We start from the raw sequence: 13187 nt of genomic DNA, 5'->3' as shown, positions 1-13187 counted from the left end.
TATATGTATTCCGTTTAAATCACCCAGTATGCATAGCATGGGGGAAGGTGGTATGGTGTGTTCGAGACATGCTGAGAGGTCCTCGCATACCCTACACCAGAAGTTATACACCGGTGTGCATAGCCATATAGCATGCATGTAGCTATCTGCTGTGTTTTCGTTGCAGTTTGTGCAGATATTTGATTGTGAGAGCCCCATTCTGAACATCCTTTGTCCTGTGTAGTGTGTTCTGTGTAAGATTTTGTATTGTATTAGTTGTAGGTCTGGATTTTTTATCAATTTGAATGTGTTAGATGATATCTGTAACCAGAAATTTTCATCTAGGCTGATGGATAGGTCCGCCTCCCATTTTGTGGTTGGTAAAGAGATTATACAATCATTTTTAGTCAATAGTGCATGTGTTTTAGACACCATTTTGGGAGACATAAGGTTTAGAAATTGTTTGATCATTGGAGGTAGTTCTAGATCCAATTTACTGGTTTTAAACCTTGTCTGGATTACAGATTTTATTTGTAGATAATCAAAGGACGTGTTGCTGTTAATGCCATATTGTTCCACTAAGTTATGGAATGGAATGAATTTGTTATCTTGAAGAATTTGTTCCAGGTGCCTTATACCTTTTTCTTGCCATGATTTGAGTTTTAGTGTTGTTTTATTCCGTAGTATGTCTGGATTATTCCAGATTGGGGTATATTTACATGGGATATGCGAGGACCCAGTGAGTTTGATAAATTCCCACCAGGCTGACAAGGAGGTATTTATATTTATGCTTTTAAAGCACTGATGCCGTTTAATGGTTTTGCTTATAAATGGTAAATCGGAGATTTTAATTTCATTACAGAGTGTTTGTTCGATGTCTAGCCACAGACTGTCCAGTGGTTTAGGTTGAAACCATTTTTGGACATAGTGAAGCCTATTTGCAAGAAAGTAGTTGTTGAAGTTTGGAAGTTCCAGACCACCATAGGCTTTTGCTTTTTGGAGTGTTTTTAGACTGATGCGTGCTGGTTTGGTTTTCCAGAGGAATTTTGTGGTGGCAGAGTCTAAGGATTTAAACCAGATTGGTGAGGGTTTAGTTGGAATCATTGAGAAGAGGTAACTGATTTTTGGTAAGATCATCATTTTCATGGTGTTAACTCTTCCCATAAGTGATATAGGTAAGGAATTCCATCGTAGGAGGTCATCCTCTATTGATTTAAGTAGTGGGGTATAGTTTAATTGTGCTAGATCTGACAGCCTGGAGGAAAAATTTACACCCAAATATCTAATGTTTCCAGATTTTAGAGGACAGGATGGTGATGATTTGAAGTCATGGTTGATTGGTAGGATGATCGATTTTGCCCAGTTTATCGAGTAATCTGATATGGCTGAGAATTTATTAAGAAGTGTAATAGTCTCAGAAAGAGAGCTTTGTGAGTTTTGGAGGAAAAGTAATACATCATCAGCATATAGGCTTATTTTGTGATGTAGTTTTGTTGTTTGAATACCTTTGATATTTTTGTTTGTGCGAATAGCCGCTGCGAGTGGTTCGATAAAGATGGCAAAAAGCGATGGGGAGAGTGGACAGCCTTGTCTGGTACCTCTCTGGAGAGTGAAGCTTGGAGAAGTTTGATCATTTGTTCTGACAGAGGCACTGGGTGAACTCATTATAACTCATTAGAATTCATTATAATCCAAGATGAACACATACTAATCTGCTCTGATCTTCTAGGGTTGTATGCACACATGTATAGCTCACACGGTGGACTATAGTCTTGTTCACAGTCAGAAACTGAGAGACTGGGGGGGGGGGGGAGGGGGGGGGATCAGCATATGTGAGGAGGGCTGTATGTTATTAATAGAGCACCACTGCTCTTGGCAGATGACGAATACAAGCACAGTGTTTTCTTCTTAGCTAACCACTAACCACCAAATATATTTGCATAGCACATACACTGCCTGTGTGTGCTCCTGTCGTCCTCAGCATAAACTAGCACAGCTGCTCCTGACTCCCTGTTGTGTGAATGTACTGTCCATTGAATTAATGTTCTCTGAGAAGGCTTGTTCCTCCTGGAGTGTATTTTTCATGTGTCATCCACATATCTAAACCAGTGGCTCAGTGAAGGTGTTCGAGGCTCAGATTCCCGTTTCTTCTGTGTAGAGGTTGGCCAGCAACCTAATGCACAGCCATGCATTTGTTTCTATTAATCCCCTGATTGCCCTGAGAGTAAAGTACATGATGTTCAGGCAGAGGTCCAGCACTTCTGTCTAGTAAATGGATGGTGACTCCATCTGGTCTGAAGACTGACACAAGATGTGTCTAGTTTCCATCACCTGCATACTGCAGTTGTTTTGCTTGTGAACAATGAGATGTCATGATAGCACGGTTATGTCTGGGTGCAATTGCAAATCCCTGAGTCCATATTTTGAATATGGTGAGGTTGTAGTTGAGCCAAGGAAGCCCCATGTCAGCTGGGATTGGCACCAGCATATGTTCCTCCTCCTGTAGCTGTACCACATGTTCACTAGCACTGTTATTGTATCATCTGGTTGTGCCTTACTTTAGTATTTCACTCATTTTTGTAATACTGGGTAGTCTAGTGACCACTGTTTTAAACACAGTGGACTACCATGCCACTGTGGTCCATTTATCAGATGGATGGATAGCTATGTTTTGGACCTTCTTCAATTATTTTACAGCTTTCCTTTCCTATATGGATTTCCTCCAGTACCTTTAACCTGAGCCCATTTCTGACTTTGTTCTTTTGTTAATTTCTCTTTTTTTCTCGTGACATTGTGAACGACACAAGTCATTCTGATCTTATTCAATTCTTGGCCATTTTCACATGTGGTCAGTGTGTGAAATACCTCCCCATCAAATGACACGAGAAGTCCAGATGGGCTTCTTTCAACCCAGAACCTGAGTGACAAACAATCTCAGACAGAGACATGTCCTCCGCCCTCTTCAAAACAATTGTTGGATTTCATTGTGCATGTTTGCTTATCACTGTTACGTGGGCAGAACATGATAAATGAGTGTGTGCTTTGCCTGCAAGTTTTAAGTTTAGGTACATACTGCTGGTGTAGGCACAGTAGTAGGTTTTGTACACAGCCCAGTTGTGTGGTGTGGCTGCAGACGCCTCTGCTAATAGGTTTCATGCGAATGGCCCTGCTGCTGCTCTGTAAAGGTAATATGTCACAGTCCAAATCCCCCCGGCCATGTGGTCTGTCTCACCACCGTGCTGCCCCACTCCATCAAGTTGTCCCTCTGCACAGACTAGCCTCAGGGGGGGATGCCTGCCCAGGAGTGTCTAGAAGTCTTTAGGTAATGCTAGATAGAGGTATGGGGCTGCAGTGGAGTTTGTGTGTATGAGAGAGACAGAGAGAGAGAAAGAAAGAGAGAGCAGGGGGTGAAACATTGATGGCTTGTGTACAGCAAGCACTTGTAGTTAAAGAAACTGCTTGCTACAAAGTGTTCGCTGAAAGAAAAGCCTATTGCCTTCACTGTCACAAAAAAGAACAAGGACACAAATCAAATGGGTAATTATTGTGAGGCACCACACTCAAGACTTTTTTTTGTCTTCCTTGGAATGTCATAATGAATTACTCTGGCACAGCATCAATGATGTTGGAAGTGCGTCACCAGGCCCATGTATGTGTCAACAAGAAGCAGCATACAGGTGCATAAAACCAATGCATTTACTTAAATGAAAACACTATTAAATTCTAAAATGAAAACAAAGTTTGCCTGGTATTGCTTTTTCACACAACATATGACTTGCACATTAAAATGACCCTCATTTAAAAGGAAAAACACTTAAATCAATCAATCCAAATCCTACAGACTCTTAATTGACTATCATTCATGACAGTGTTCCCAAAGTTTTTATTTTAAGTTACAGAAATGTTATAGTATTGTTTGGAATAAGTAAACCAGACATTTTCAAGAGAAAAATGTTTGATAATTAAACCAAAACTTTGTTTGCATCTTAAATAAAAGGCTAGAAAAATTGGTGACCCAGACCATATCTCCCACATCCCATCTGTGGGTCCCAGTTTCTGCGGGTGACATATATGACAACGAAAACCAAAAACAACTCACAGTTAAGCTGGAAACAGCAGATGTTTGATGTGCAGCTGGTTGGGTCCAAGCTTTTTCCCTCATAATTTGTTCTGCAGTGTTTTCCTCTCAATCAGTATTGTTTTTACAGACTTAACCGAGTTGTCTTTCGCCATCTTCCTCCTGCTCTCTGCAACTCTTCCTTCTTCCTCCCTCTCTAATTCTCTTAGCAAGACTCTCAGTTACACTTTCCGTGTCTTGTGTGACTTCAAATATAAAAATCGTTTGGGGCAGAGGTTAGATCCTTTCTCTGGTATTTAGAGGAGTGACAATTTAAGTACACTTTAAGACAAGAATCTATGGCCTAAGACAAGAATCTATAGCCAAAGATTCGTCAACCATATACAGGAACTATGTCACCTCTTCACAACGTTTGTACAGAATATTAACATAAATGCTCATTGGATCCTGCTTTCCTGTAATATAGTGATGTTCAGGCATCACAACAACTACATTGGTAACTAAAATGTCTTAAATATATTAAATACAAAGCAATGGTTGTTCATATCAGTGGCCAATATCGATGAAAATAAGACCCAAAATGTACTAAATCACCTTTTGTCTTTCTGGAAACAAAAAGTAATGCCCTGGAATTCCCTGTTGAAGCAATCTGCCTACTAATAGCATTCAGGCATAATTAGCCATAAATTACCTTTATCATACAGTGGCCGACAAGCAAAACTGCCTGGTGTATACTTGGTCTCTGCGATCTCCTGAACTGTAAATAATTTGACAAACACCTCCTATTTTCTTTTATTGCACTCAAGTTAAAGCTTATGAGAGTAATGGCACAGGTGTCCATTATTTTAAAAAACAAAAAGAAAGAAAGAAAACTTCACACATGAAAAATAGTGTATTAAAAATGGTTGTTTATACAACAACCTTGAGGTAGCGAAACCAATACTAACACATGTACAGTACATCACCAGCAAGTATATGTCTATATTTCATCAGTTTGACCAAAAAAACAACAAATACAGATTATTTCCACATAGTCTCGTCTATGAGGAAACAAATGAAATATTAACGCATGAGTAAGGTTGCAGTTGACCATTACTGAAACTTTCCTTTTCCTTCCCCACACAACCCACATTCCCTTGCTCTTTGACATACGATTTTAATTGTCCTACACATTTGGATTGTTTTCCTTCTCTTCCTGTGCCGTCCATCTCATTTTGCAAAAACAAACGCAATATGCAGTCCTTCCATTGAGTCTTGGGTCTACAGCTGATGTACTTGCAGACTTGCAGGTTACACATTCTGATCAGATGCCTGAACCACTTCAGCACTTTACCTTCAAAGAGCTCCCACTGCATGTCTGAACTCTTCACCCCACAAGGCTGAAACCCAATTCTCTCAAGACAAAAACACATTCCAACTGCTTGTACCTGTAACAGGTCTCGCATACGAGGACCAAAGCAGCAGAAAACGTGAAGCTGATAAAGAGGAGCAATCAAATCAATTAACTGTATTTGAATAGCGATTATTAATTATCTCAAATCACTTCACAAAGACACAGTGTGTCTAGTTTCCTCCCAGATTGTCTGTGAGCACCATTTATTTACCAACCCACAGAAGATATGTCAACACAACACATCTCAGTTTTCATTTCACTTGTCTAACCTGCAAAACAACCTGCAATAACTATATATTTTCCAGAAAACAAACTTTTGTTTGAAATTACAAGTGGCAACATTCAAACTTTTAGCACATGTCAATTTTAATACTATATTTACAGTGTACAGAGCACTCGAGCACTTACATGTCTCTGTGCTGGCAGCACTAGACATACTGCAAGTGCTTTTAGTTTCTTTACAAGTAAATAAAGGAAAGCAACAGAGGATTAGGATTAGCAGGTTCAAGAAGAGAGATAAGGGCGCTGTATTCTTTTTTTGCCTCTGAGGAAAGTAGAAGAAACGCTCCATTTCCAGTTCCAGAAACAGTAAGAGTGGACCCAAACGTACCCATATTACTGCTGATGCCGCATCAGTCCGTCAATCGCTCACTCACGAAAAAAGCTTCTTGAAAGGGAGTGAGACTGATAACCCCACTTTCCTTGAACAAGTCAAACCATTTTCAAAACATCAGCTGTGATTATGTGAGACATCAAACACTAACTGCAGGTAAAGACTCTGTGTTTGTTTCTGCAAATATTGTTCCTCTGAAAAGCTGTCATCGCTGATTTAGAGGTAACAAAACCAGATGCAAGGTGGAAGTTGTTGTATGAAACACCTTTAGCTGTCAGCAGAGGTATTAGCCAACACATGATTACTCTCACTCGCCCTTTTCTTTCAGGAGGAGCTTTGGACAAAATCGATTTTCTCTGTTTCTCTCTTTTTCAGTGGAGGGTGTTGATTCCCTCTCAGTTCAGGTGAAACCAGCCGCTGTGTTGCTCAGCAAGAGGCAAAGATGTAGTCAAGCGAGAGAGGTCACCGATATGATTATCCCCGAGTGTCAATACAAAAGGGAGGCATGAGAAAGGTTCCCGCTGAGCGGGATAATGAATGGCTTTGACCTCATCAAGACTGCAGAAGCATCTCCACTTGCTAATTAAGATCGAGTTGAAGAAAGTCATCAGTGTACACGGATGGCCATCTTAGCTGAGGCTAATCAAACGCACCTCACTTTATTGCTCGCCATTGTATTTATCAAAAGACTAAACCTCAGACAGAAATGGAAAGAGGTGAGGCGGTTTTTATAATCATGATAACATTAAGATAACCAGCACTTAACTAGTTTTTCAGTGTTAAACCCACTATACTGGGTGCCAGGCTTGGACCATGGTGCTGCCTTCCTTCACATAGTAGGGTAATGATGTCTCAATAAAAGGCACATTATTCCCAATTAAACTCTCCAACATCCATCATAAACTGCCACTGTAAACCCAAGCAGAGGATCATTATTGGCTCCCATTAATACTGTATATTCAAGCAGATGGCGACGGAGTGAACACTATTAAAGCGAGAGAGCCGCATATCTGTGTATATATCCCAGAGAAAAAGGCAAGGTTTTTTTTTATTATCATTATTATTATTATTATTATTATTTATGACACACATGTAAATGCAAGTACAAACAAATGTACACCGACTCACACGTTTCCTACATTATCAACAACCACCGAGCAATTAGTTCAGCAAATCGCCTGTCATCATGGGTGTGCTGGCAGCCACAGTCACTGAGGTCCCTCAGCTGAAACCTCATACAACAAGCTCCCTCTGCCTCTGACACCTTTTAGAAGCTCTCAGCTTGTGTTCTGCTTTCACCTCTGTCGGTGTGTAGTAATTACACTTCCAATGCCACAGAGTGCACCGCCACAGATGTGAAATGCTACCCAGCCTTATCAGAGGGAGAAACATGGATGACCCTGATCACACAGAGAACCTAGGGATCCTCGAGGATGCGTCCTCCCCGCACTACAAAGTGCTCCGTGTGAGTAATGGGGAGATGGGAGGCTGGATATGATTATGCACCCTTCCATCCACCCCACCACTATCCCAATCCCCTACACCCCCCAAACAAGGAAAAAAAAAATATTTTAAATAACAGCTCTGGTGTCAAACCTGCTGTCAGGTGACACCAATGCAGTGACCCTTCCATTTCTTACGTCTGCCTTTCTGAAGGTCAATCTTCAGCTGCCCTCCACGTGGCTGCAGTCCTGTTTACCTCTTTCTGAAAGCCAATTACGTTGCTGAGGTGCTGTGCCAGTCAAAGCTGTTATATTTCACACATACACATTACACAGATGCACCGTGGACATCCCGACACACAGGCAAACACCTGCAGCAGCCTCGGGTCTTTTTGGCTGTGGTAGAAGCCGTAGATAATACCTTTTGACCCGTCTGTGGTGAGATATATTGGTATATGCACACGGAACGATTATTTACAGCTCAGGCGCATGGTGAAAGTTAGTGAGTGCATGAAAAACGACCGTGTGTTTACCATGGGGTTTTATATTGCATTGAATGTGAGACGATTATAAACCTGTCTTCATTATCTGAGAAATGGAGAGGCCCTGCTAATGTTTGCTGATTTATTCTATAACCTCAAGGGTTTTTGTTTTGTTTTTTGGTCTTGTTTTTTATGCAAAGCAATGACAGCTTGTGTGATCGTACAAGTGTTGCTAAAATAGTGATGGATGGCAAGCGTTGTCCTCAGCAGTATGTTGGCTTCCGTCTATTACACTGAATGATGGCAGTTTTACATATGACCATGTAAGGGCGGAAGAGAGTTCTCAGTGAGTCTCTCACATAGGGCTTGTTTGGTTAGTAAAATTCCCAGCATTTTAAATGTGATGGAACTGAACTTTTTTCAGTTATCATCAACTGTGTGGGGCAATGGCTAAAGTGTCTGCCAACCACAGACAGCACAAGTGCCAGACTGCCATAGGAGCGCCTGCAAACTCCGATTTTTCTGTGCAAGTCTCTATTTATACGTCAGTCTCAGCACTATACTTGTCTCTGGCTCATCGGCTCCCCATTGTCTTGTGACTCCTAAGCATTTTGTGAGGACGTTTTCTCCTTTGTACTTCTTAATATGTAATGCGACATCAAGATCATGCATGCATTGAGATATTTCCAAATCCTGTACCAACAACAGCAGATCCAGCAGAAGTAGGGCAGCAGATGAGCAAAAGGATCTAAACCAGATGACCGCCATCTGCTATTTGTGGTGTTGCTGTTGCTGTGTGGACCAGAAATGCTGCAGGAGCACAAAGTAAATCCACAGGTCACTGTCATTTTTTTTGTTTTGGGGTTGTCGTGGGGGAGTGGGGTGGGGGTGTGTCTTTGTTTTTTAATTTCTGTCATCAAGCCTCAGGTAATCTTGGAAAGATTTTTGTCTGGAAGAATGAGCAGAAACAGCAAGCAAAGGTTGTTTTCTGCATGGAGACGAGGAACGATCACATAGTCTGCGGCAAAAAATGATGTCAGTCTTTTAAGCAGCTGTAACAATTTTACTACGACTGATAAAATATGACAGCTCACCATACATCACAAGAGAGAGTGTCAGTATATTTATATTTCCGTGTGTGTCTGTGTGCATGCGTGCGTGCGTGCGTGCGTGCATGTGTGTGTGTGTGTAAACAGGTCTTGCTCTGTCTACTCAAAAGAGCCCTGGGGTGGAGCAGAGACGTCAGGCTCCATCTGGCACATGGGCAGCAAATGAAAAGAATAGAGAACTGTGGGAGCCAGGAAGAAGGGTAACATCATGAAAAGCTCCAGTTGGATTTGTTGTCCAGTTCATTGGCACCGGCTACAAGGTGGCAAACAAGACAGGTGGCTAAACAGGAAGGAAAGGGATTGTCAGCAGCATCCAGTTGTCATGGAAATGTTGGCTTTTTATCCTCTAAAGACAAAGGAGATAGTGAGGGAGCTGAACCTGCGTATCTGGTAAACAATTAGGGCTCCTGTGCAGTGTTTGGGCTTGTTCGCTGCTTAAAAATGTGCACCCCGTAGCTACTTCTTCCCTTGGGGAGACAGAGTGTCGTATGGGCTCCGTGCGCTATGCTCCTGAAGCATTATGGCAGAGGAAATGATGGCGAGCAGAGAGCCATCTGCTTTGCCACTTGCCACGTCTGCCTGTGCCAATGCCTCCCTCTTCCTGCCATTTCACAGGTGGAGAGTGGAGAGGATTCACACTGCCTGCACAAACACACACATAACACTAAAAGATCCCCCCCAACCTGAGAATGCCAGATGTGTAGGCACAGAATGGATATAGAGGGATCTCACATGTGTCTGCACTTTAGATTAACTCAATGGCGTCTGTCACATTTGCTCATTTTGTCAGCTTTAATAATCAACAAATGATGTGGATGTGACTGGTGTTGATGCGGATGTGCAGCGATGCCAGCAACAGATGGAAAGCCTTTAAATGATAAAGCAGCCCACAGACATAAAGATCCAATGGTATGTTCCTTTTTTATTTCTTCTCTTTAACCACCAGTCTGTTTTCATTCTATCAGAGCAAGAGTGCAGCAGAGATAGGCCCCAGCGTCCTTGACAGTGGTGACACAGAGGAGATGGATGTACGGCTGGTCAAAGGAAAGTCATTTATTTCCTTTGACCCACTTGGTCAAGTGGATTGAAGCTGAGCCTTTTGATTTGGCTTTTACTTTGCCTTTTTCCCCCCCAAAGAGTCCACACTGCTTCCACAATTACTGCAAACAGAGAAGGTGATGGGTCCAAGATTTTGTCCAGATAAAGGAGTCAGGACCCTATCTCTCCTGTTGACACCATTAAGCCATCACTGAGACGGAGAAGGTGGCGGGGCAGGGTGAGAGAAGGGAGTGGGGGGGGACACTGAGGAACTGTCAGTCAAAGCTTACCACCCAGCTCTTGTTTAAACCCATCTGTCACTGAAGTCCCACTGGCCTCTTTGTATCTGATCTCAAAACCAGAAGCAGAGGGTCGATGGACTTAGTTGTCAGTGGGCATATTCACCACTTACTGTCTTATAAAATGCAAGCACGGGACTGCAGGAATACACAGATTCTTGGATCAAAGCAGTAGGTGGAAAGTGCTTAAGGCTTATTTGTCATACCAGGCGGGACTGGTACTCAGTGCCTCTGCTATAAAAAGTCATCATCTAATTGCGAAACCTGAAACAACAGCAAACCAGCTGTCACACTTCGGAAGTCTTTCGGGACGGAGGTGCGTCTTGGAGAAGGGCGCTGTTAATCCTAATGTGCACGGCTCACCAACTTGAACCCCCAATCGGTGTAGGCTAGAAAGTGCAGTCATTCCAAAGTCAGTTAAACTCTAATCCAATGTCAGTGTCCCCTAAATCTCTTCATGGTGGGACTTATCAAACAATAACAGATGCTTTGCAGATCCATTTATAGCCGTAAGAGATGAATATTGTGTTGTGACTTCAAGGAGGTTGCGGCACACGTGTCAACTTGTTGTAGCACCCTAATATTTGATCTACTGCATAAATGTATGAGGAGTTGTCACAAGCATTTTATTTCCACATTTTGTTCAAAAGCTTCTGAGAAGATTATGTCAGAAACTGAATCACCGATTACACTTGAATTCATCTAATTCCACCTCAGGTGACAATTTAGGCCTGAAAAACAGAGTTAAAACAACCTCACAAAACACACAAGGACAGCTGTCACAAATCAAAACACCCACCTCTGCTTTTCACAAGAAATAATCTCTTATAGTGCTTTCTATTTAAAGTTGTATAACAGCTATGCGTGGCAAAGAGAACTGTCAGATTAATAGTTGAATCTATTAAAACAGGCTTCTCCTGTCAACATAGACAGGACTGTCCATCACATTTTCCCAACTCAACCAAAGTAAAGTGTTTGTATATTTAATTGGAGACCTTAAAACTCCAGTGTGCTTTGTGTTCTGTTGACAGAGCACACATTTTCAATATTTGCTAATCACTTGTGAGAAGCCAAGTAAGGAAGTACTGAAAATCCAGGTTTTTTATAAGTATAAAAAATCCACTTCTCATAGTTTACCTGGGTGCTTCTTGCTGTTTTCAGCCATAGTCCAACTGTATGAAGCCATCTGTCTTTAATAAGCACTGTGTACTTCTTCTGCTCACTTCCGCTCTCCCACCTCATGTGTGATGTAAAATACATCTTTCTCTGTGCAGTGTGGGAATGTTGCCACGGACAAGAAAACAAAACTATACTGAGAAACACACAAAGAGTCCGATATTATTTGTTAATAATAGGTAGGTACTACAGGTTTCCTTTCCAGCAGGCAGTTGGAATAGTTGGAATAGCAACTTCTCTACTAAAGGGACATGTATAGACAAATACAGTCAAAATATTTCAGTAAAAGGCCAGGACTGACACCTTTTTTATATGCAAAATAGTTCACAGTTCAAATTGTTCATGTGAAATTGTTTGTTCATGTCATTTCAGAGCTCTTATCCTCTAATAAACTGTCTTTTTCCCCCCATTTAAACTTTAATTACACAGTCAAAAACACACAGTAATATTGAATAACTGCCACATATTGAAAGTTGAATCTTGGAAAAAGGGGCAGAAGCACTCCCTCACTGGACATTTTTTTTTTGTGACAATTCTACAGCCATAAAATCTAAATAAATCCAGACGGCTTGTTTAATATAATTAGCTGCACTGTAATTGGGCAAAGTCTGCCGTCACAAAGTCTTCACCCAAGTCTGTAAATGGAGTCTGGAGGAGGTGCAGACATATCTTTCTCTCTCAGATCAAGCAATTTACATTTTGCTGAAAGGTTATTATGCAATTATAGATCAATAACACCAAAAATATGTTGCCTACCCAAGCTTAAACACCGTCACTGTGAGCATAAATGAATGGTGCAGAAGCATTTAGCCCAAAGCACTGCTTTGTCAGAGACCACTGTGTCTTGCCCAGCTGCTAGAGAGAATATAGACGTTTACAAAAAAGTGTCTGTGCAGCCAAAGCCTGAAATAGCTCATTTGTCTGTGGCGTAGTCCGTCATTATTATACAGCAACACATCCCTAATCCAAACTGTTGCAGTGGGTGACGTGGTCTTTCTCCATATCACAAAAATGGCCACTGTAATTTATTTTGACTCAACCCCACTGTCCTGCTGCTGTAAATATACAGCAGTGTATTCATCATCAGGCTAATAAATGTCAATTTACTCCCCTTTGAGTAAAAGTATATTGCAAAGCTCTTTGCCACTATATCTGAGCCTTTTTTTGGTCTAAAACCGCACAGTAGTAACCTCATATATGAACAAATGGCTTTATGGGTAAGAGCTCGGAACAAGGGGTAAAACTGAGATATAAACTTTTCCTGAGAATTATAGACATGAAAGAGAACAAGCGAGACAAGAGATAACTGCATTATATAATTCAACATGTTGACGTGGTTTCCAAACCAAAAACACCTCACACCTCTGCAGAACGACAACGGTCGGCACCATCTCGTCTTTGCTTTTACGAGAGCTGATTAGTACAGAAATAAAATAAAAGGGCCCAGACATGTGTTCCTAACTCAAACACATTTTCATGATGAAATTCAGATAGAGCGAAATAGAGCATTTATGTAAATATCATTGCTGGTAAAGGAGCCCGAGGAAAATGGGATAGGCTGAGCCTCTCCATCTCTTC

General features: G+C 41.5%; 1 protein-coding gene across 1 annotated transcript in view; it reads right to left on the bottom strand.

The window, feature by feature from the left end:
- cdh8 (cadherin 8) overlaps positions 1 to 13187 on the bottom strand; it is a 238235-nt gene that overhangs the window by 186240 nt on the left and 38808 nt on the right. The gene's annotated exons all lie outside the window — the stretch shown is intronic.

Source organism: Solea solea, chromosome 5 (genome assembly GCF_958295425.1).
Source record: "Solea solea chromosome 5, fSolSol10.1, whole genome shotgun sequence".
In the NCBI taxonomy this organism is placed as follows: domain Eukaryota; kingdom Metazoa; phylum Chordata; class Actinopteri; order Pleuronectiformes; family Soleidae; genus Solea; species Solea solea.
The sequence above is the reverse complement of the archived record's forward strand: the minus strand, read 5'-3'. Positions and strand labels throughout refer to the sequence as shown.